Here is a 23,827-nt window from a genome sequence, read left to right as displayed (position 1 = left end):
GCGTGCAGTTATGATTACGTACGAATGAGGGCAACACGGTGTCTATATGTTTTAAAATCACCCGACCTTGTGAGTAGTTTATATATTTATATGCTCTGTTTAGTACATTATATGTTTGAACTATCAAGTTGGGTTTGTTGTTCGGGTTTTGGTCCGGGTGTATGGTTTTTGGGTTTAGTTATAATGAAAAAAAAGCGTTCAAGTTGTTCGGTTTCTGCGTTCAAATATAATTAAAAAAAAGTGTTCGGGTCATACGGTTTCGGGCTTACATGAACTAATAAAAAGATGATTAGTTTTTTTTGGTGTTCAAAAGTAAGAATAAATGTTTGGGTTAGGGGTTGGGTTAGCTTGGGTCGTGTTTGGGTTAGTTTGCGTCATGTTGTTTGGTTTTTGTTTGCGTTAGTTCGGGTTATTTTGGTTTGTTTGGGTTATTATAACTTGTATTTATTTATTTGTTTGTTTATTTAGATTTGGCAAGACTTGACAATGGCTACACTGATGGAACTTGACGATTTGATTATGAGAATAATGCTGGAATTTATAGATTGTTTGTAAGACCTAATGATTCTCATACATGTTAATCTTGGATTATGTATTTTGATATTGTGAGTATTTTTAATTATGGATAATTTGTATTTTTTGGTATAAAATTTGGATTTATGTATTAATTGTTGTTGGATAATTTGTGTTTTTGGTATAAGTTATACATTAAATGTATTAGCAATCTGCAGACGTTGAAAAACAAACAGTCTTCTTCTTACAGACTGCAGAGGTTTGGTCCACCTCTTTTTCTACAGATGTCTGCAGATGTGGTCCACAAACTGCAGACGTTTTACCTCTTAAAAAACAAACAGTAAGAGTGGAAATAAAAATCTCAGATTGAATAACATGTATGGAAATCGCTTTAATTACTTCCCATTAAACACCACATCTAATGAGTACTAATCCCACTTAATTCGTCTCCATGCCACCTTCCTCGCCTACATAATAAACATATTGATTGGATGCCACCTGCTGGTCACCTACATAGAAGACTTATTGATGGGTTATGATAAAGGCACAAAAGTGCACACTATACACCAAATGTTTATGCTATGACATAATATTACCCTGAGAATGTATAACAATATCACGTGGCTGAAAGTAAATTGATTCTGAATGATTTCTTTATTGGACTATTAGCTAACATATTGACGCAACGTAGTGATAAAATTGGAAGTTAAACACGTTGATTCTAAGAATACCCGTGAAGAACTTCCCCGAACTTCCAGAAAAGACGTAGATCGTAAATAAGATAAATAATTGAACCTGTTGATTCACACGAATACCAGGATCAATTCTTCCAACTATCGTTGATTCACAAAGAATACCGATAATTAGGTCTTTCACACACTAACACACACTGTGATAGAGAGGAAATGATTTTTTTTTATATATTCCAAAACTTCTTTTTTTTAAATTACAAATCTCAAGTATTTAAAAGAAACAGAAAACCATTGGGCTTCTAATGATTAAACCAAAAGACATAAAATATTAATTTTAAACTCTTGTAATTCCATAACTCATTTCGTCATTATCTGGTAAACTTTTGATCTCCCCACATCATTCTCTCCACATTGAAAAAACTCGCCCTCGAGTTTTGTCTTTGAACCGTAACCACCTGGGTCAAAGGGACCATTCATCCAAGTCATGTTAAATACTATCACCACACCTTCATCTTTAAGAGTTATGTGTATGGATCCATCCCAAATAATTACTACTTCATGCAATTCTTTTATATTCATGTAATCATCATTCACTTTGAGGCCCACCGTATCAAGCTCAAACATAAAAAATTTTTATTTGTCCATCGAATGTGGGAAATAGTTGATAATTACGGTAGGAAATTTCTTAAAATTTGCATCTTCATTTAACTCATTAATATGAAGTTTCAAAATAGTGAGAGATATCATGTATATGGAAAACAAATTCGAATCACCATTAACCACAATATCACCACCATTTTCTACCGTACCATCCCTTAAAATTTCATCAAAAATACATGAATAAATTGTAGACCACTCATGTTTTCTTTTTAAACTTTCAAGAACATCACCGGTTGCCCAAACATACCATTCCTCGTCCTCGTATTCATCAAACACGGGCCAGGAATCATAGATATTGTCCCCCTCACAAGCCATACTGGGCCAGGAATTCGGCTCTGATACCAACTGATGCAGCGGTAAAATGATAAAATTGGAAGTCAAACACGTTGATTCTAAGAATACCTGTGAAGAACTTACCCGAACTTCCAGAAAAGACGTAGATCGTAAATAAGATAAATAGTTGAACCTGTTGATTCACACGAATACCAGGATCAATTCTTCCAACCATCGTTGATTCACAAAGAATACCGATAATTAGGTCTTTCACACACTAACACACACTGTGATAGATTGGAAATGATTTTTTTTCATATATTCCAAAACTTCTTTTTTTACATTACAAATCTCAAGTATTTAAAAGAAACAGAAAACCATTGGGCTTCTAATGATTAAACCAAAAGACATAAAATATTAATTTTAAACTCTTGTAACTCCATAACTCATTTCGTCATTATTTGGTAAACTTTTGATCTCCCCACATCACATATATACTGGAAAACGTAACCGCCTAAATGCTATACAAGGAAAACATAATCACAGTAGTAATCAAAATAAATACATAATGAATACAAATTATTTCCATAAACAATACGTTGACTAAGACACCCCCTCAGTCTTGGCGGTAGCTAGGCGGACGCAAAGGCTGGACTTAAACTTGGAGAAAAGTGGACGTGGCAAGCCTTTCGTAAAGATGTCGGCATACTGATAGTCAGCTGGTATGTGGAGGACTCGAATATCGCCGACGCGAACTTTATCGCGAACAAAATGTATGTCAATCTCTACATGTTTAGTTCGTTGGTGTTGAACCGGATTCTCAGAAAGGTAGACCGCAGATAGATTATCACAATAAACGATAGTGGCGTGACGAGTGGGAACAGATAATTCGAGAAGAAGATTTCTCAACCAACTCGTTTCAGCAACAGTGTTCGCAACACCACGATATTCAGCCTCAGCACTTGATCTTGAGATAGTGGCTTGACGTTTCGAAGACCAAGATACTAGATTGGTGCCCATAAATACACAATATCCAGAAGTAGACCTGCGTGTGTCGGGGCATCCGCCCCAATCGGCATCAGAATAGGCGGTTAGGGATGTCGATGAGGAAGGAGTGATATGAAGGCCGTGAGACGTGGTACCTCGGAGATAGCGAAGAATTCGCTTGAGAAAGTGAAGGTGGGGTTCACGCGGGTCGTGCATGAATAGGCAAACTTGTTGTACCGCAAATGAAATATCCGGGCGAGTAAATGTTAAGTATTGAGGGCTCCGGCTAGGCTACGGTATAGAGTGGGATCGGAGACCGGTGGGCCAGTGTTGGGGCTTAGTTTTGACGTGGTCTCAACAGGGGTACAAGCCGGTTTGCAAGTTGTCATGTTGGCTCGTGCAAGAATATCTCCGGCATATTTTTCTTGGGATAAAAAAACCATCATTTTTATGTGTCACTAAAATTCCTAATAAATGGTGAAGAATGCCAAGATCAAACATGGCAAACTCTTTTGACAAAGAGTTAATGATGCTGTGCAATAAAGTTGAGTGCGAGGCGGTGAGAATGATGTCATCTACATAGAGTAATAGATACGCCAAGTGGTCACCCTTTTTGTAAATGAAGAGAGATGAATCTGAGACAGCACTTTTAAATCCGCATTGGGTAATAAATGTTGCAAAGCGTTGAAACCATGCGCGGGGTGCTTGTTTTAAACCATATAACGACTTTTGTAATTTGCAAACGTGATCTGGTCATTTCGGGTCCTTGAAACCCGGAGGTTGAAACATGTAGACCGTCTCTTTTAAATCCCCATGTAAAAACGCGTTCTTGACATCTAACTGATGGATTGGCCAAGAACGGGAAGTTGCTAAACTGAGCACGGTACGAATGGTTGTTGGTTTTACGACCGGACTGAAAGTCTCATCACAGTCAATACCAACCTGTTGTGATTTTCCATTAACTACAAGCCGAGCTTTGTATCGTTGTAAGTGACCATTAGCATTAAACTTGTGGCGAAATATCCACATACACCGTATAATATGAGCGTTCGGAGGCCGTGAGATTAATTCCCAAGTGTTATTGTTCATCAAAGATTTATATTCATCGTTCATGGCAACATTCCAATTAGGGTCGGATAGGGCATAGAGGTGAGAGGTGGGAATGGGGGAAATAGAGTTGGTGTGAAGATTAAGTGGTATTTTTGGTTTACTAATACCTGCACGAAGACGAGTGGTCATGGGGTGTGGTGGGACAGGTGGGGTAGGGGCGGACTGAGTAGGATCTGGTGTGATATGTGGGCCGAGAGGATGAGGGTTGATTGGAGGTGGACTGGGAAGAATAGTTGTTGTTTGGAGTGGGCTCATCATAGTCAAGGAATGAGTAATCAGATGGGTTTATGGATGAGATGGATTGGAAGGGGAATTTAGTTTCGTCAAATACCACGTGACGAGACAAAAAGACTTTTCCCGTTGACAATTCAAGACATTGGTATCCTCGGAAATTTGCCGGGTAACCGAGGTACAAAGAAGACCGTTGGGCAAGTTTGTGTGGGCGGGTGGCCGTGGTGTTAGGATAGCATGCACATCCAAAAACACGTAAGTGTTCATATGTAGGATGGCGTTGGTAAAGGCCGGCCATAGGGGAGTGATAATTGAGTAATTTGGTAGGTAAGATATTATGTAGGTAAACGGCGACATGAAGAGCTTCGACCCAAAAGTTTGGAGGTAAAGATGCATGTGTTAGTAGTGTAAGCATGATTTCATTAAAGCGCCGAATCATGCGTTCGGATTTCCCATTTTGTTGGGAAGTTTGAGGGCACGAGAAGCGAAACTGAAAACCTTTGTTGGTGGCAAGGTTTTTAAAGGTGTGATTGTCAAACTCACCCCCTAAGTCGCATTGAAAAGATTTTATGTGAGCTTGAAATTGCGTGAGAATATATTTGTGGAATTTAGCAAATTTTTCAACAGTTTCGGATTTAAATTTTAAGGGAAAGATCCACGTATATTAAGTTTTGTCATCTACCAAAACCATGTAATACTTGAAACCGGACCTACTCGGGATAGGAGATGTCCACAAGTCACAATGAATAATATCAAAAGGTAATAATGTTTGTGACATAGAAACATAAAATGGCAATCGTTTACTCTTGGAGAGTTGACACGAATTGCAAACAAGTTCACGAGTACGTTTATTACATGAGATAAAATTATTCAAAACAAGAGAATTAAAAACGGATAGGCCTGGATGTCCAAGACGATTGTGCCAATAGTCTTGATCATGGGAGAGATGGAAAACGGAAGCTGTGTTGTTGGTGATCGGATAGAGATGGCTGTCACTGTCATGCCTCGTTAGGATCTTCCCATCCGTGAAGTCCTTCACAAAAAAGCCAAAAGGGTCAAATTCAATAGATGTCCAATTGTCAATATTAAACTGACGGACCGATATAAGATTTTTAATAATATGAGGTGTATAAAGAACATTATTTAGGTGCAATGATTTTGAGTTGGTTGGCAAGGTACTGTTACCCGTACCCAAAATTGGAATTCGTTGGCCATTACCGACAAGTATAGAGTTGATTGAACTAGATAACAAAGGGGAATCAAGTTTACTTTGGTCACCTGTAATGTGCGATGTTGCCCCTGAGTCCATGTGCCATTGCCCATTATAATCATCTGTGTTCATAGCTGCAAAAGCATTGCTTAGGTCAGTCGGGTCAAGTGCATCATATTCAGTTAAGTTGACTTGAGCAGGTTGACCCGGGGTGGGAGCCGGCTGATTAGTTGGAGGAGGCACAGAAGATGACTGAGTAGTGGGTGGGGGGTGAGCCCAAGGTGAGGGAGCCCAACCGGGTTGAGTCGGGTATGGGCTGGGTGGTGGAGGTGGCATTTGCCAGTAGTTAGGCCAGGCGGAATAAGGGCCTGGTGGATAACAGTTATGAGCATGGGGCTGTTGGCGTGGAGAAAAAGATTGGCGATATCCTCCATGGAAATGAGCCGACTGAGTAGGAGGGTTGGGGCGGTGAGAATTACCGCCACCACGACGGTTAGTACCACGATTTCCTCGATGAGAATCATTTCGAGCAGGTCGACGATTGGTTTGGTCATCAGAAATAGCAGCTGCAATGACCGGAGAATCGGAGTCTGCGGCATGTTGTCGGTCGTATTCCGACTGGAGCTGGTCACAAGCATCCTCCCATGAGGGAATTTGCTGGTTAATTAATGCTCCAGTGGCATCAAACTCGCGTGGTAAACCGCGGACCAACTGGAGGACAAGCCTCTGTTCGTTCATCGGAGATCCGAGGTCGGCTATTTGATTGCCCAATTCTTTCAAACGTCGACAATACGCCTCGAGAGACGGCATTTGTCGAAGCTTGAGATTAACAAACTGTTGCTCTAGGGCCGCAACCCGCGAGCCCCTGTTGTTGTGGAAAATATTCTTGAGGCGAGTCCATGCTTCAAAGGCAGTGGACTCGGTTTCTAAGACACGGAGAAGAAGATCATCTGAGAGTGTCCCATAAATCCGTTGCAACACAATGGAATCTATCTTTTGCCATGAATCAAAGGTCGGATCATCCTTAGCGGTTTAGGGAAAGGCGTATGATACCATGAAAGTAAATTGATTCTGAATGATTTCTTTATTGGACTATTGGCTAACATATATACAGGAAAACGTAACCGCCTAAATGCTATACAAGGAAAACATAATCACAGTAGTAATCATTTTATCCGTGTATATGGGCACTTACAAAAATTCAAAGTTTTGTCAAGATGGTAGAGTTCTTCAAACATTTATTTTTTAAATTTCAAGTCTCACCAGTGTTTATCTCTTCATCTCCACTTCTTCGGTCACCACAGATGATTCTTTTGCTTCCTTCCTTCCTCTTCACATTCACAATCAGTCAAGTATGTATCGGTCGATTACGAGTTTTAGTGTTCTTATTGCTCTCCTAATTTGAAAATTGCGGTTATATTAGTTTAGTGTTCTTAATGTTTTTAGATTTCCAACATCTCATGTCCATAATTGGAAATCCTCAGGTATCACAAAGTAAACCTTGAGACGTCTTTACTTGAATGGAAATCTTCAGATATCACACAATTGGAAACACTGCAACATCCTGAATCTGAAACCATGCAACATCTTCAAATCAGAAACCTTCAAGTATCAAATGTAAACTCTACAAACATCTTCAATAAGAAATCTTCACACTTACAGAAACCCGACACAGTCGTACATGTTCATTAAATCACCCATTTAAGTTACTAATATCACTTAACCTGCAACAACTCCAATGGGATACTGATATCATTTAATTCATCTCTGTGCCACCTTCCTCACATACACAATTGTCATATTGATGGGATCCCACTTACTGATCACCAACATCGAAACATATTGATGGACTAGGACAACAGTACGCAAGTGCAAACCAAACACCAAATTCTTTATGTTGTGACATTATATTACCCTTAGAATGTATAACAATATGTGGATTTACAAAAAATTAAAAGTTTTTTCAGGAGTGTTTGATTTCTTCAAACACGTTTCTTTAGTTTTAAGTCTTGCTATTAGTTTTCTATTTATATTCACTTCTTATGTCACAACTCATGGCTCTTTAACTTCACTCCGTTCTCTTCACATTCATAATCTAACAAGCACTTTTCTATAGATCATAATAATCAGTACCTTCTTAATGCTCTCCTGAAAGGAAATCTTCAATAAGAAATCTTCACGTATCACACAATCACCCTACAACATATTCAATAAGAAACCCTTCTACAATTGCATTAAGTCGATCCATCAATAAGCAGACAACCTCTCTAATCATTTAGATATTTGCATTCTTCTTTCATATTATTTTGATACAAAAAAGATGATAGAAAAAATAAAAATAAAAATAAAAATAAAAATTCAAGGAGTAAAAAGTAAAGGTTAAAGAAATTACAGTTGAATTATATACCTACCATACCGTTTTTACCCGAAATTCAAAATCCCCAAAACCCCTCCTCTCAATTCTTCTCTTCTCTTCTCTTCTCTTCTCTTCTCGTCGCCTATACATTATTTTACAAATTTGAATCTCTCTCTCTCTCTCTCACACACACATCTGGAATGCAATTGTTGCTGCCGCTGGCTGGTGAGGAACACTAACTAACTTCTTCGATCTGAAATCGGTTACGAAATTGGAGTTTTAGAGGTCATTGTTAACTCCGTCGTCAATTCACATACAGCTAGGTATTCGGTTGTGCTTTCGTTACGGATTTTGAATTTTATTTATATACATGCTCTTAATTTGTCAGTTTAGATGCGGATGATGAATTAATTAAATTAATTAACAAACAGTATGTGTCGATGAATTAGAGTTCATTCGCACCTTTAGGTTTCGATTCGACTTCATCCTTGGTGTTTAGGTTTTGAACTTTCGTAAACTGTGTCGATGAAATAGACTATTTTTAGGAATAATTTCTAGGGTTTCAACTCTAAGGAGAGTTGTATTAAAGTCTCAATTTGTCTGTTATATGTTGTGATTATGTTTATTTGTTGCTTTTGAACGGTTTTAATATATGATTCTTGCAGAAATCCGGTGTCTATTGTTGTAACTATGGAGGAGGTGTTAATTGACTGTGTTCACAATAGTTTGCGACATTTGTTATACTCCAATGCTATTTTCATGTGCGAACGCCTCTGCTCCGAGTTTCCTTCGGAGGTATGTTTTCCTCTAATTAATTAAGTTGGAATGTCTTCTTTATAATGTTCCAGTATTATCGAGATTCGAGTCTCGTGCTTCAATCAAAGACAAGTCTTGGCGGAAAATTTAGTTGATAGAAGATAATAAGCGGACTTCGAGATTTCACTTTTTCTTAGTTCGGTTTATGGCAAAAGCAAGTAGATTCTAATTTATTACGTTGCCATATTTAAATAGTCAACACTCGGTTCTTTCATAGCTTCATTTTTGCAATGCACCAATCATAGCATATCATTTTCTATACACTTATTACTTTCTTTGCTTATTTTGTCAATGCAGACAAACTTGCAATTGTTAGCAGCATGTTACTTACAAAGCAATAAAGCTTACTCGGCTTACCATATTTTGAAAGGTATGTTCAACCTGGTTTCTTTTTCATGTTTAGAGTAGCGTCATTGCTATATCATCTGAATTAGACTCAGTCTATTTTATTATTAGTGTATATTGGATGAAGGGAAGCTTATTGTTCTTTCCTTTTCTACTATCATTTAATCCAGATGAACACAGATGCTTCAATCCATATTCTTGTGGATGACTCTTGTGAGGGCTTTCATGATATTTAGCCTGAGCCTATGAAATCTAAAAAGTAAAACCCTTAACTATTGGTCTGCATCAATATGATTTAGACCCGTTGGAGTGTTGACCTTTGATATTTTGTGATTCGAATGGATAAAACTATTATTCTACAATGAAGATCTTTATTGTAGTTTTAGAGAACAATTTGGTGAAAACTTGTATGTATAAAAACAACTTCTGTAGATTCAAAGCAATCTTTCTAGTGCAAAATGGAAATTATGAAAATCATTGATACATAACTACAATCCTCTATTTTAGAAAACCAGAAATTATAAAAAAAGTGTTCTTTTACCTCTGGCTAACCTTCTTTTGCCTGCTTCATCTAACATCATGTAGAAACCGAAGACAATAAACTGAATTGTTAAAGCTTTCTGGTTATGCAGGATTAGTTTTATTTGTGTTAGTGAAGTGCATAGTTGTCGTATGCCATCAGTTATATACTTATATTCCTTCATGTTGTCTGATTGCACCCGATTCACTGTTTTTTCAAAGTGATAAATAAGACTTAGTTCTAATCGTACACAAATAAAAAAATAAAAATAAAATACTATCCATTGGTAGTACCATGAAAAAGAACTTAAATAGTAAGACAGTCTGAAACTCTGAATATTAAAATTTATTTTGCTAGTACCTGAAGGTTCATACAAAATGTAACATGTTATGAACCCAACTATTTTCCGTATATATATTCTTCAATTAAATTATTAATCTGTTTTTCTCAATCACTTAATCTGAAGGAACACAAATGCCTCAGTCCAGATACTTGTTTGCATTATCATGCTTTCAGATGGATCTTCTCAATGAGCAGAAGTAGCATTATGCCCTTCTAATGAACCTAATGCCGAGGTAATAACATGCATTCAAGCTTTCCTTATTAATCTGTGTTTGAACTTTAAAGCATAACGCGTCTACACATATGTTTTTTTACGTTTTCCAGTTATAGTTATATAAAAATGGTGTTAGACGATGAATTGATGACACTATTACTCACAGATTTAAAGAGCACTTGCTCATTGCATTTTCTTTTTTTCTTTCAGGTACCAAATGGTGCGGCTGGTCATTATCTTATTGGGCTCATATACAGGTAAATGGCCTTAAATTTCTGTAAGTTGTCCCTTTTATTTTACGTTTTTACCCTTAAGAAGCATAGTTATTTAAAAGAACTCCAAGAAGGTTGTCTATTGTAGTTCTTATTCTTTTTCTTACTGAGCTTGAACATAGTCCACCTTTTAAGGAAGTGTACATAAAGGTTGCAACTTTAATCCATTTATATGAAAGTGGTCAATTTAGATTGTATGCTGTTTTTAATGGGTTAAGTGGTTAAAATAGGCAAACTTAGCTATTAACTATTAAGAAAACAAGTCAAACGGGTCAAATATGTGTTTGCATTTGTGTCTGAAGTTAAGATTTCTAAACCAGTTGGCTCATAATTTCTTTCAGATTCACAGATAGATTGAAAAATGCTGCTCATCAGTTTAACCAGGCTCTGTCAAAAGATCCTCTGTTGTGGTCTGCATATGAGGAGCTGTGTAAACTAGGTAAGTCAGATTTTTTCTTTACCATTCGCCTTAAAAGCGCTTTTGTTACTTGGTGTGCATGGGTCGGTTTTGGGCTCAGACGGAACTGAAAGTTCAGTTTTTAAGATTCTGAAAACCGTTCGTTTCAGTTTTTCGGTTTGGCTTTTTTTTTTTTTTTTGTCAATTTTACGATTTGGTCTTGAAATTTGGTCCCAGAAATGAAGTATGGCTTAAAACTTCGGGCCTAAATCTTTTTTTTCAGCTATGATTAATTGATTATTATACCATTTGGCCTAAAATATTTGGGTTGCACTATTTATTAAATTCATATAATTTACTTAACAAACAAAATAGAAAAAATGAAAATACATAAATTTGGTTTGGGTCGATTTTTTTTTAATTTTAATTACATTCAAAACCAAAAACCATTGATTTTTGTTTGGGTTCGGTTTTTTCGGTTTCATGCACACCCCTACTCAACATGACTCTTTATTTATTTAATCTTTTGTGTAGTAATCATTTGACTTTATTACAATCACATTTTATGGAGCAATAGGATTTTCTATATTCATTAGTATTTAACTTCATCTTTTGTGTTTTCAGGAGCTGCTGGAGAAGCAGCATCAGTGTTTGGGGAATCAGCTGCTGAATGCATACAAAAACAATACTTGAGTCATCACGTGGGTCCCCAGCGTGATGATCATAGTGTAGTTTCTAGTCGACAAGTGGCTGAAAGTGTTAGCCCAAGACAATTGAGACAATTGCATAGCAATAACATTAAGGGTAATTCCTTAAATAATAATAATGGTGCAGCTTTTTCTGGCCGTGTTGCTGCCAGCCAACCCAATAATAATGGTGTCCATGCTGGCACTCCATTTTATAATACCCCTTCACCGATGGCTATGCAGGTATAACTATTGAACTCGTCTTCATTTAACCAAGTTATTTACTATTTTTTTCTGTTTTCCTTATAGTTAACTTTTGTGATTAAATTAAGCTTGCAAATGAACAGTAAGAACACGAACAGAGCATGCGCATGTTCATTCATTTAACTTTAACCGAACAAACAATCGAACACAAACAATGTTTTCTTGTTCTGTTCGTTTGTATAGAAAATGAATACGTTCGTTCGTTAATAGTATAAATGAGCGGTTCATGAATGTAAATGAACGGATATACCTGACATAGATTAGCGAACAAAACTGAGTGCACATCAATTAAAAGTAAACTGAACATCAATCTGGTAGGCCTAAAAAATAAAAAACAAACTTGACTAAACTGTAATGGTTATATTTTAATTTCATAAACCAGATGAAATTATAACGGGCCTAAAAAGTTAAGTGAATATATAAAGTATAAACAGACTTAAATGAAGAAACGTAAACGAACGTTCACGAACATGAATGAATGAACGAATGGGGGCTCTGTTCATGTTCGTTTGTTTGACTAAATGAACAAAAAGAATTGTTCATGTTCGTTTATGGGCGTAAATGGTAACTGAGTTTCAAAATTGTTCCAATAAAGTCACTTAATACTTTGTTCTATGTGTAAAGAACAACTCAAGTTTTAATACTGTTCTATCGTTGTGACTTTTTTCATAATTGTTTAAACTGAATGATCTAAATGGAACAACTATGAAACTTGGTTATTGTTCATTGCTCTTCTTCAAAATTACCTAACAACTTGAAAATAATAATTAGTAGATAGTAACCAAGTTTCATTTTTGTTCCATTTAGGTCACTTAATTCTAACATCTATAAGAAAACAACAATTCAACAATATTGAAACTTGAGTGGTTTTTGTAGCAAAACAATAAACGTAACTTGGTTACTATTAGGTGAAATACTGCCTTCTTGTTATGCTGAGTTATTTCACAATTTCCGTTAACATGCGCAATATAAATTCTTTTTATATATTTCTGGATCACAAGTTTGGTGAATTTACACATCATTATATGTGTCATTTTTTATAGTTGTCAGGCGTGTCCCACTCCCCACCACCAATAGGTAGAAACATGCTCCCAAATGGTCCACCCTCTAGTTCTGTTTGTGCTGACGTGTCACCAAGATCAACTGTTAAATCCACCCTTCAAGCTCCTAGAAGAAAATTTGTAGATGAGGGGAAACTAAGAAAGGTTGTTAATTTGTTATAATCTATTTTTGGTCATCTTTTTGGATATTCATATTATGTTTTTGTGTTCTGTCCCAGATATCAGGAAGGCTGTTCTCAGATTCTGGTCCTAGAAGAAGCACAAGACTTGCTGGAGAAAGTGGGCCTGCGACAAATAATAATGGGAATGGAACAAATCATTCTTCTAAATACCCGAGTATTTCTAAATTAGGATCTGCAGCATTTCGTTCTGTTACAGTTAGAAAAGGACAATCTTGGTCAACTGAAACTTTTAATGAAGGTCAAAATCACTTTAAAAAATAATACTATTATTCCTTTCTTAGGTTATCTAAACCACAATCTTGGTTTTTCAGGGCTTCGGTCTGACCTTGATTACACTCATTCAAACACCACTACAACGAGTTCTGGTTCATCCCCACCACATGATGCTAGATCTTGTGAACATGACGGGTCAATGGCTCGGGCTTCCATGAGTGTATCAAAAGTTGCTAGTGGTGCTTTAGACATTTTGTCCCTTTTGAAAATCGTTGGTGAAGGTTACAGACTTTCTTGTCTGTGCAGGTGTTAGGTATTTTAACATGAAAACTTGAATGTACCCTTGTGTAAGATTATTTAACTTTACTACTTTTGTGTAGGGCTGTAAACAAGCCGAACCGAGCCAGGTTGGGCTTGACTCAGCTTGTTTATCTTAATGAGCTGAAGTTGTGGGCTTGAGCCAGCTCGTTTATTTTATTTAAAAAAGTTGGTTTTATATTTTTACATTTTTAATAAGAAAAATATATTTTTAACATACACATTACACATAATTAATTAACTATGGAATTTAATGTATGCGTGTGTATTAAAAATTTGGCTTTAATTTAAACTAGCCAATGAGCCAGCAAAATGAGCGTAACGAGTGATCCAATGAGGCAAGCTTACCATAGCTCAGGCTCGGCTCATTTGTCTTCGAGTTGAAATGTTGAGCTCGAGTGCTTGTAAAAAGCTCAAGCCAGCTCGTTCATTTAGAAAAAAGATTCAATTTTATACTTTTACATATAAATAATAATAATAATAATTTTTAACCACACAAAATTACAGATTTGTACTGAAGTATGGGTTTAGTTTAAACGAGCAAGCCAATGAACCAGCTAAACGAGCTTAAAATTCAGCCAACAAGCTGGTCTTACCTTGGCTCGGGAAAGCTCGTAAAACAAGAAACCGATTTCGAGCGAGTCACGAGTCGTGGGCTTTATGAAAAGATCCACTTTTGTGGTTATGTATACAATTTGCTGATTTCTACTTCTGTTTAATTTTTTTAAAACAGGATGCATTGGATGTATTTATGCAACTTCCTCATAAGCATTACAACACTGGCTGGGTGCTCTCTCAGGTAAGTTAACTGTTAATGTTAATATCATATTTTCAACTTATTGAATTGTTAAATATGGTAATTTTGAGTGCAGGTTGGAAAAGCTTATTTTGAGCTGGTGGATTATCTAGAAGCTGAATGTGCGTTTAGCAATGCTCGGTTGGCTTCCCCTTATAGCTTAGAAGGAATGGATATCTATTCTACTGTTCTATATGTAAGTTTTCTTGTACTTTTCTAATCTTTACAATACTATTGGTGCCACTATATTAAGTGAACTATACATGAATGAGACTACAATCAGGGATGTTAAACGGGTCATGTTCGTGGGTTGTCGGGTTGAAATCAAACCGAACCCAATCATGCCAATGAGCTGATCTTAGTCGAGCCAGGTTGGGCCCAGGCTCGAGTTCAAACTTAAACGGGCCGGTTCATCAATTTTTTTCCTTTAATTTATTTTACACATATTGATATATAAAAGACCAAAAAATAATTTCGTAACATACACATAATACAAAATCAAACTAGAGAATTTACAAAATTATACGTGATATTCTTGGTTTTTTTATTTAGATATTTCTAAAAATCGTGGCAGATTCAAAATATTGTACGTATTATTATTTTCTTCAATACTTGTATACGTTATTATATTTAAAACTTAGGTTTAATTTAAATGAGTCCATCGAGCGAACCACAAGCTGATATGATCTGAGCCAACCCTCGCTCGGGTTCGGTTAAGCTCGTTTACAAACGATCCTTTTCACAGGTTGAGCCTAAAATTTAATATTTACAACCAAATTGATAAGTGTGGATAAAATAATTACGTTTAAACTATAAAACTTGTTGCTCATTATCTTTTATCTTTCTAAATTTGGCATGAGCTACCCGTTCGGTTTAAGCTATGCCATAAAAGATAAAGCACATTTTTCTAAAATAAAAAGTCAAAGGATTAATCTGCAAATCCGTCAGGCCAACCCGAACACGACACCCGTTTAGCTAAACCAAAACTGGTTTGACCCAAAACTGACCCGACCTGTTTAGGCTAAACCAACACCCGCAAGTTTCGTGTCAAAATTTCACGCCACTAACTACAAATCTTTGATCTTATATATTGTAGCACTTGAAGGAGGATATGAAGTTTAGTTATTTGGCACAAGAGCTAATATCAACAGACCGCTTAGCCCCTCAGTCATGGTAAGTTTTTTTAAATCTTTTTAACCTTTAAAAATATAAGTTATGCTCCATGAATATTTGTTTTTTTCTACAATTTATATTTTCACTTCAAATATGTCAGGTGTGCAATGGGAAATTGTTATAGCATGCAGAAAGACCATGAAACCGCTCTAAAAAACTTTCAACGAGCAGTGCAGTTAAACTCAAGATTCGTCTATGCTCACACTCTTTGCGGTCATGAGTATGATTTTGATTATAACTCATTATACTTTGAATATAAATTACAATATAATAATCATAATATAAACCTTTGATGATCTGCGTATGGATTTTATCTTTATTTACAGATATGTGGCTTTGGAGGATTTTGAGAACGGAATCAGAAGTTACCAAAATGCCCTTCAGATAGATGCAAGGCATTATAATGCATGGCATGGTCTTGCAATGATATATCTTCGCCAGGAGAAATACGAATTCTCGAAGCATCATTTCCAAAGGGCTTTGAATATTAACGCTCGATCTTCTGTTATAATATCTTATCTCGGGACTTCCTTGCATGCGTTAAAGGTTTGATTTTATATACTTTCACATGAAAATTGAAAAAACTTTATCATGTTACTGTTATTAAAATCTTCAGCTGTCAGGGGGTGAGGGTACTTCCACCGGGTTTTGCCTTCAATCCCTTGAAAGTAGGGCTCGGGCACAGCTCGTTTATAGGGTCAAGCCAGTTTGTTTATTAATTATTTATTTACACATGTTGATATATTATACATACACACATAAATAATGCAAAGTTTATAAACTACAGAATACATAATTTGTATATATTAAAATTTGGTTTTAACTTTTAAAGGAGCCAGATGGGAATTTTCATTATTAAGCGAATTTTCAATAGTTTTTAATTTTTTTTATTAATGTGTATATATGTGTGTGTGTGTGCGCTCACATGTGAATTTGGGGTTTAAGTTAAACGTGCCAAAGAGCCGGCTAACGCACGAGCCACGAGTCGAGCCGACCTTGGCTCGATTAGCACGAGCCAATTTCGAGCGAGGCGCTAGCTTTTATAACAGCCCTGCTTGAAAGCCACCTACCAAACGCAAACTATGTTTTGCATGGACCCATTAGCTAGCATGCCTTGGTGGGGGCCTGCGAGTTATCCAACAGGTTCTCACAATTATATAAAAGTTTAAAATACTTATCATTTTTTTAAACGAAATTGTCAGAGAAATGAAGAAGCGTTAGCAATGATGGACAAGGCTATAATAGCAGATAAGAAGAATCCTCTACCCATGTATCAAAAAGCAATTATCCTTGTAACGATGCAGGAGTTTGACGATGCTTTAAATGTTCTACAAGAACTTAAAGAATACGCGCCTCATGAAAGCAGTGTATATGCATTAATGGGAAAGATATATAAACGTTGCCTTATGTACGACATGGCCATGCTTCATTTCGGTCTAGCTTGGATTTGAAGCCTTCTGCAACTGATGCGGCTACAATCAAGGTCAAATTCTCTTTTCTTGCTTATTTAATAGTGGGGTGTAAACGAGCCGAGCCAGAGCTCGTCTAAGCTTGAGCTCCGCTCGTTTAACTTACGGGAACTTGAGCTCGAGTCATTCGAGCTATATTTCAAAAGCCTCAGCTCTGCTCGTTTTTATTTATTAATTAGTTTGTTAACTTATTTATACATTTATATAATTATAATTTTGTATATAGCATCATATATATATATATATATATCTATAATTTAGTTATTTTTATCATGTTTTTATATCTAATATTTAAATAACGTTTATAGTTATAATAATTTTTATACATGTTATAGTTATAATTTTTATACGACATAATATATATTATTTAGTTTCTTTATCATAATTTTATATATAATTACATTTAAATAAATTATATAAATAGAAGGCTTGTTTAGGCTAGCGAGCTTATTCGGGTTCGATAAGTGAAGCTCGGGCTTTAGATAAAGCTTGTTTAAGTAGCTCGACTTGTTTACACCCCTATTTTAATAGCAAATGGGCGGGTCTGAAGGACCCGGTTTTATCAAAACACCTTTTCTCTTAACCTTTATAGCGAGTTGAACGTTATTGTATCTTTTATTTTATGTAGGCTGCTATTGAGAAGTTACATATGCCTGATGAATTAGAAGACAGCTTATAGAGTGTGTATGCAAGTCCCCTCAAAACCTGTTTCCGTATAATACCATTTATGGACGGCACGTCTTTAGATCATGTTGTGAATCTATATACGCGTTGGATTGAGGATACATACAGTGTTGAAGATTGATGATACCGTCTAGTTGAACATTAGTTATCCCCTTTACATTGTATTCAGTCATAGGATCGACTTTTTCATTATTTTGTACTTCACTTTGTTCTTGAGATGTATCAAATCATTGGTATCGGATTCTTTGGTTGTCTCGATAAGAATCCAATCGTTTTTTATACGAGACAAAGATAATTATGTGATCAAAGGAGATTTTTTAAGAATACATGAATGGCATCAAAAGGTTCTGTTTTAGATTCATTCACCAGTCATCGAGTTCGATTTTGTCCTATGGTTTATGGATATTTTATCGAGTCAAATATCTTTTATATCTGTTACATGATATTTTATAGGGATGTGTTATTTAATTCTTTAGAGAGAGTGTACATAAAAGATAAAATGTGTGTTAAAAGGGTGTATGAATATCAAAAAAAGGGTGTGTGAATAACCATTGCCTATTTTATTCGTAGGACATAAGTTCACTTTTGATTAAAAAATGATAAAATAAAATAAAGAAACTCTATTGTATGGAGAATAAAGGTGCACAAAAAACCCAAACCCGGAACCGGACCCGAAATAAATACTCGGAACCGGTTTTTCTAATACCCGGGTTTTTAATACCCGAACCCGACCCTACCCGTAGGGTATGGATAGGGTATGCATTTTGGCACTAAAACCCGAACCCGAACCCGAACCGGACCCGATTTGTACCCGGTAATACCCGAAAACCCGATTTGTACCCGGTAATACCCGAAACCGGGTATTTCAAATACCCGATGTATACCCAAAAAATACCTTAAAAATACCCGAATAATACCCCTAAAAAGTGTAAACTTTTAAAAAAATCCAATCTATATAAAAAAATACCCGAAAAAAACCCGTAAATAGAGTTTTTTCAATACCCGATAATAGGGTATTCAAATACCCAGTTTTAGAATACCCGGTTCTATACCCTACCCGAACCCGATGCATAGGGTATGATTTTTAGAGACAATACCCGACCCGAACCCTACCCGATTATTACCAATACCCGGTCATACCTGTACCCGGTCATACCCGAACCCGATTCTATACCGGAACCCGAATATTTAGAAAACCTGATTTGTGCACCTCTAATGGAGAATGTATAGTACTATACTGTATATGTAAAACAAGTATATATAAATAAATAAAACTAACTTGCATGTGAAATAATACAACCTGTTCTCTACAACAGGTGTCCTTGTTTTTGTTCTTGACCGCGACATTTAAACAAAATAAGCTCGTTAGCGTTAGTTGCGGATTTGTGTTCAACACGGGTATCCTTAAAACAGATTGCGTGTCTCCTGTTAGTTGAACGCGTCTGTCTTCTATGGTACAAAGATCGATACAATATGTGTACTGCAGGAGATGAGTCTCACACCCGAGGAATCACCCGATAAATTGGTGTTCTAGACTTTTGTGAAAAATAAAAAGATGATGGAAGAATTTGTAAGAGTCCTCTCTATTGGTGACTCTTTATTTTTTAAGACAATAAGATTTTCGAGTCTAAACCTTGATTGTATTGATTATTAATGTCCAGGTATGTTTACTTGATTACAAATAACCCATATTTATAACCTTACAATACCTTGCTAGACAAGAGAGGAGAAAAATCAACTCAAAAACCCCATAGATTTGTACGTTGTAAGTACGACAACTTGATCCCCACACTTACGTAAGATTACACTAACATTTTTATCTCAGTTTTGGTATGCTATAGAAGTGAACCAAACTCAAAAAGGTTCTATTCTTATACTCATACCAAAGCTCATGCTAATTATATATTATTTAAACATAATATGACAGTTATGGTAATTTTATTAGTCAAATAAAACATTCGTATTCAAGGCATGTTAATGACAATTAAGTTTATGAGCTTTAATCAAAACCCTCAAAATAATTATTGAAAGAGCCAACCCATAACAACCCTTTTATGAGGAAGATGAAATTTCTAATGAAGTTGTCTGGAAATACTCAAATCAACCCTTCAACTTTGAGCATCGAAATCTTATTCATCTTAGCTTCTAATTTGAGTGTGGTTTGGTTTGTCTGTCAAACTCTCGCATAGTAGCACATTAACTCATAAATAATTATCGATATAACCCGTGTATAAATACAATTACTTATTATCCAAAATTAGAGAAAAATGATTTTTACTAATATTTTACCAACAGTTTTTGATATAAAATATCTCCAACAATATAAAAAACCTCTTGTAATTCTATCCGCATACGGTTGATATTTATCTTAATATCAATATAAAAGCATACATTCACTACGAGTTTAACCAAATAAGTGTTAACGATTTAATGTTTTAAAGTCAACCGACATATTCTTTTATAAAAAGTTGTGTCGTTTGATCAACACAATGGTATGATGATCCCACCTAAATAAGGAAGGTTTTGAGACGGTTTTAGGTAACGTTTTGGATACAGACGTTTCCCAAAAGAAAAGGCATTTGTTCTTTTCTTTTTCTTTCTAAATTATCCGATTAAAAATTCGAAAACTGTTAAGAGTCATCAATCAGCGACACTGCATAACATGGTTATAAACTATACTTTCTCCTACTTTTTAACAACACCACGAATCAAGAGAGAATAAAAAATTGTGGTGAAGGAGGATACAATTAACTCATGTTTCTTTATGTATTTGTTGTCGACAACACACTCTTGCACACCTACAAATCTCATACTCAACTAACTTAACCATCAAATATGAATTTTGTGCTCATAAGTGTATGTCTCTTTTGAACCGCCTATTAAACCCAAAAGGATAAACAAATAAATAATTAACATAGAATCTCTTTTTGATAATTTGGTTTATCTTTTTTTGATAACCTAGTTGAAATAAAGTTTAAAATACTGACCAAAATTAATTTTACGGTAATGGTCTTTGTCATTTATTTCTTTAGTTAATTATTTGATCAAATTATTGTGTAATTTTTTTTTTTTTTTTTGAAAACTGAACTTCATAAACAAATCAACAACACTACAAAAAGCAGCAGGGCACCTCTACTAACTCTCGTCAAAGACCTATCTTTAATTCATAGGAAGCTCATTGACTTATAGTGTATGCTAGTAGAATATTGATAGATTTTGATAACCATATTAATATATTCATACATGTATCGGTGGGAGTAGGGATGTTTTGTACTTTCGGGTTTTGGGTTTCTCGGGTTTGAAAATTTTATTTTGAGTACTCATAACCGACCCTAATCTCTCCCGGGTTACTCGGGTTTGGGTTACTCGAGTTCGGGCTTTATAAGTACGAGTTAATCAGGTTTCAAGTATTTGACCTAAAAAACTAAAAGTGTATATGTATGCTAAAATTCTAGCAGATATATCATCTTTAAAATTTAACTTACATAAACAAACAACAAACCACATAACCTAAAATACACAATCTTTTAACCTACATGTATACTTTATAATTATTTTGGTTTTTATTTAATTATTTAATAGTAATTAAAGTCTTGAGTATTGACCGAAAGCAATACTTCTGTTATGGTCTTTCTCATTTATGTCTAGTAAATTATGTGAGTTACTTTGACCAATTTTAATGTGTAGCATAGTTTTAAAACCTATAAGTAAAGGATTATTTTGTAATATTTATTGCAACTTTTAATATATATTAATAAAAAGTTCTTTTAAATAGGTTTTATATAATTGTTTGCTAGAACGTATCCAAGTATTTTTATCGCTTTATCATGCGTTAGGTGGCATCAAAGCCAGGTGAGCATCCGGGTGGCGCACCGTGTTGGAGTAAATCAACTCCCCCCTAATGGAGATCGAGGGATTTGATGGTTTGTAGGGTGTGTTAGAGGATCTTTCTACTAAAGAAAACAAACTCAACGTACATAACCGTTGAAGACCACATACTATGATTGTAGGTGACTAAGACGTCCATAAAAATCATGAGGGTAGTCACTATGGAGTTATTCAACATCCCATTGTGAGCAAATGAGATGATGCTAGCACTAGACGTGGCTATCGACATCTTGTCAACATGAAGAGGTCAATCATTTACTCTGACTTCTATTGATGTATTGATGAGATGTACATTGATAATAATTCAAACGTCTCTAGTGATGAATCTCGCAACAATGATGATGTGTTACGTCAAGATATAGAGGTTGATAACAAACGCAAAGAAACTCCAACTATGATAGAGTAAAAAAAATAAAGGAAATAAATGGCAGTGAAGAGCGTACAAAGACAAAAAAAAAAAAAAAGTTAATGGCATCATTTGTATCCCTATACGGGTATTGAAATACGAACAAAACTGAAACTTGTTGAAAAAGTAAAAATGAAAGGTAACGGTGGAGAATTTATGAAAATAGAGAAACAAATTAACTTATCAACTAAAACTCTTTACTTGAACGAGTTCTTTCAAGTGAGGAAGATTTATGTGAGATTAGTCATATTGTCGACTCATATTTGAACCAATCAGAATGTGAAAGAAAAGTGAAAAAATATGGGTCAACAACTCAAGAAATAAATAACCGACGACATAGAATCACTTTTTATTTATTTGGTTTTAGTTTGAATCATGTTTTTATTATTTATTTAAACTAAAGTTTAAAATATTGACCGAGTAATACTTAGGTGCTGTTTGTTTTTCCTCAAAAGCACTTCTGCACCTCTTCTGTCTGCGCCGCGCAGACGTTGGGCTCTGCAGTGTGTTTGTTTTTGCGAAGACGTTTCATTAAAAAACGTCTGCGCGTCCTCTTCTCCTAGAAGTGTTGCCCCTGTCACTTCTCACCTCTTCTCATCTTCTTCTTCTTTTTTTCATTATCAACAACACCACATAACTCCACCCTCCTCCTTCTCCACCCCAACCCTAGCTACACCTCCTCCACGCCGGTGGCCTTCCTCCTCCACCGCCGCCTATCTCCGTCGCCGCCGTCAAGCCTTTCTCTCTCTCTTCACCGCCAAGCCTCCTTCTCTCTCTACACCGCCGCCTATCTCCGTCGCCGCCGCCAAGCCTCGCTAAAAGTGAAGCCGATGCGTTGGCTATTGCATCTGGGTATCCAGTTGTTGTTGATAGCAATTTGGAAATGGAATCATGTTGACTCTTTTGCCGTCTTCTGTCCACGTTTCAATTTTTATGGTTGCTCCACTTTATTATTATTATTATTATTATTAGATTGTTAGTTTTACTATTATTATTATTAGATTGTTAGTTTTGTTAGATTGTTGTTATTAGTTTATAGAAATAGAAAGTTTAGGATTGATGAATATAGTTATTAGTTTGTAGAAAATTTAGAAAGTTTGAATTTCAGTTTATTTTAACAGTTTGCAGATGTTGAAAAACAAACAGTCTTTTTGTTACAGATTGCAGAGGTTTGGTCCACCTCTTCTGCTACAGATGTCTGCAGATGTGGTCCGCAGGCTGCAGACGTTTTACCTCTGAAAAAACAAACAACACCTTAGGTTATGGTCTTTGTCATGTCATATCTTTAACTAATTATCGGCTACTTTGACTCAATTTATTGTGTAGGCTAATGGAGTATCCTAAAAATAGATGACCATTTTTAATTTACAAAACAATGTCTGATATATAATAATAAAATTTCTCCTATTTAGGTTTTATCAAATGTTTGCTAAAATGTATCTATTCATTTTATTTCTTTATTCCTCTCGTGTTAGCGTCTAATCAAGTTACAATTACCGGTATAGGCTGCCAAATTACAAGCTTATATCCAAATTAGATTATCAGTTAATTAAAATGGTACGTGTAAACCAATTATAACAATACATGCATCTAACATACGACATTGACTACTGAAGAGGTATGTACCCGCCTCAACACCGAGCGAGGCGGGTCAACCCACAAGATATAGACAAGAGGCTTGAAATCAAGACATTATGAAGGCACAAAGCCAAAACCTATGCTCACGGCGCATATCACATATGCTCACGC

At 35.6% G+C, this 23,827-nt stretch overlaps 1 pseudogene across 1 annotated transcript; it reads left to right on the top strand.

The window, feature by feature from the left end:
- Positions 1-8,713: 8,713 nt before the first annotated feature.
- LOC143566030 (cell division cycle protein 27 homolog B-like) lies at positions 8,714-18,042 on the top strand (annotated as a pseudogene). Its single transcript, XR_013141172.1, has 16 exons — positions 8,714-8,827; positions 9,146-9,218; positions 10,180-10,288; positions 10,480-10,526; positions 10,883-10,980; positions 11,563-11,867; positions 12,932-13,093; positions 13,168-13,369; positions 13,443-13,657; positions 14,396-14,461; positions 14,535-14,654; positions 15,555-15,631; positions 15,732-15,851; positions 15,958-16,177; positions 16,834-17,114; positions 17,729-18,042. The product of XR_013141172.1 is annotated as a cell division cycle protein 27 homolog B-like (transcript).
- The last annotated feature ends 5,785 nt before the right edge of the window (positions 18,043-23,827 follow it).

This window comes from Bidens hawaiensis, unplaced genomic scaffold (genome assembly GCF_021521415.1).
Source record: "Bidens hawaiensis isolate Kalapana, Puna unplaced genomic scaffold, B.hawaiensis_p1.1 tig00022676_1, whole genome shotgun sequence".
Taxonomy (NCBI): domain Eukaryota; kingdom Viridiplantae; phylum Streptophyta; class Magnoliopsida; order Asterales; family Asteraceae; genus Bidens; species Bidens hawaiensis.
This window is presented reverse-complemented; position numbering and strand designations above follow the sequence as displayed.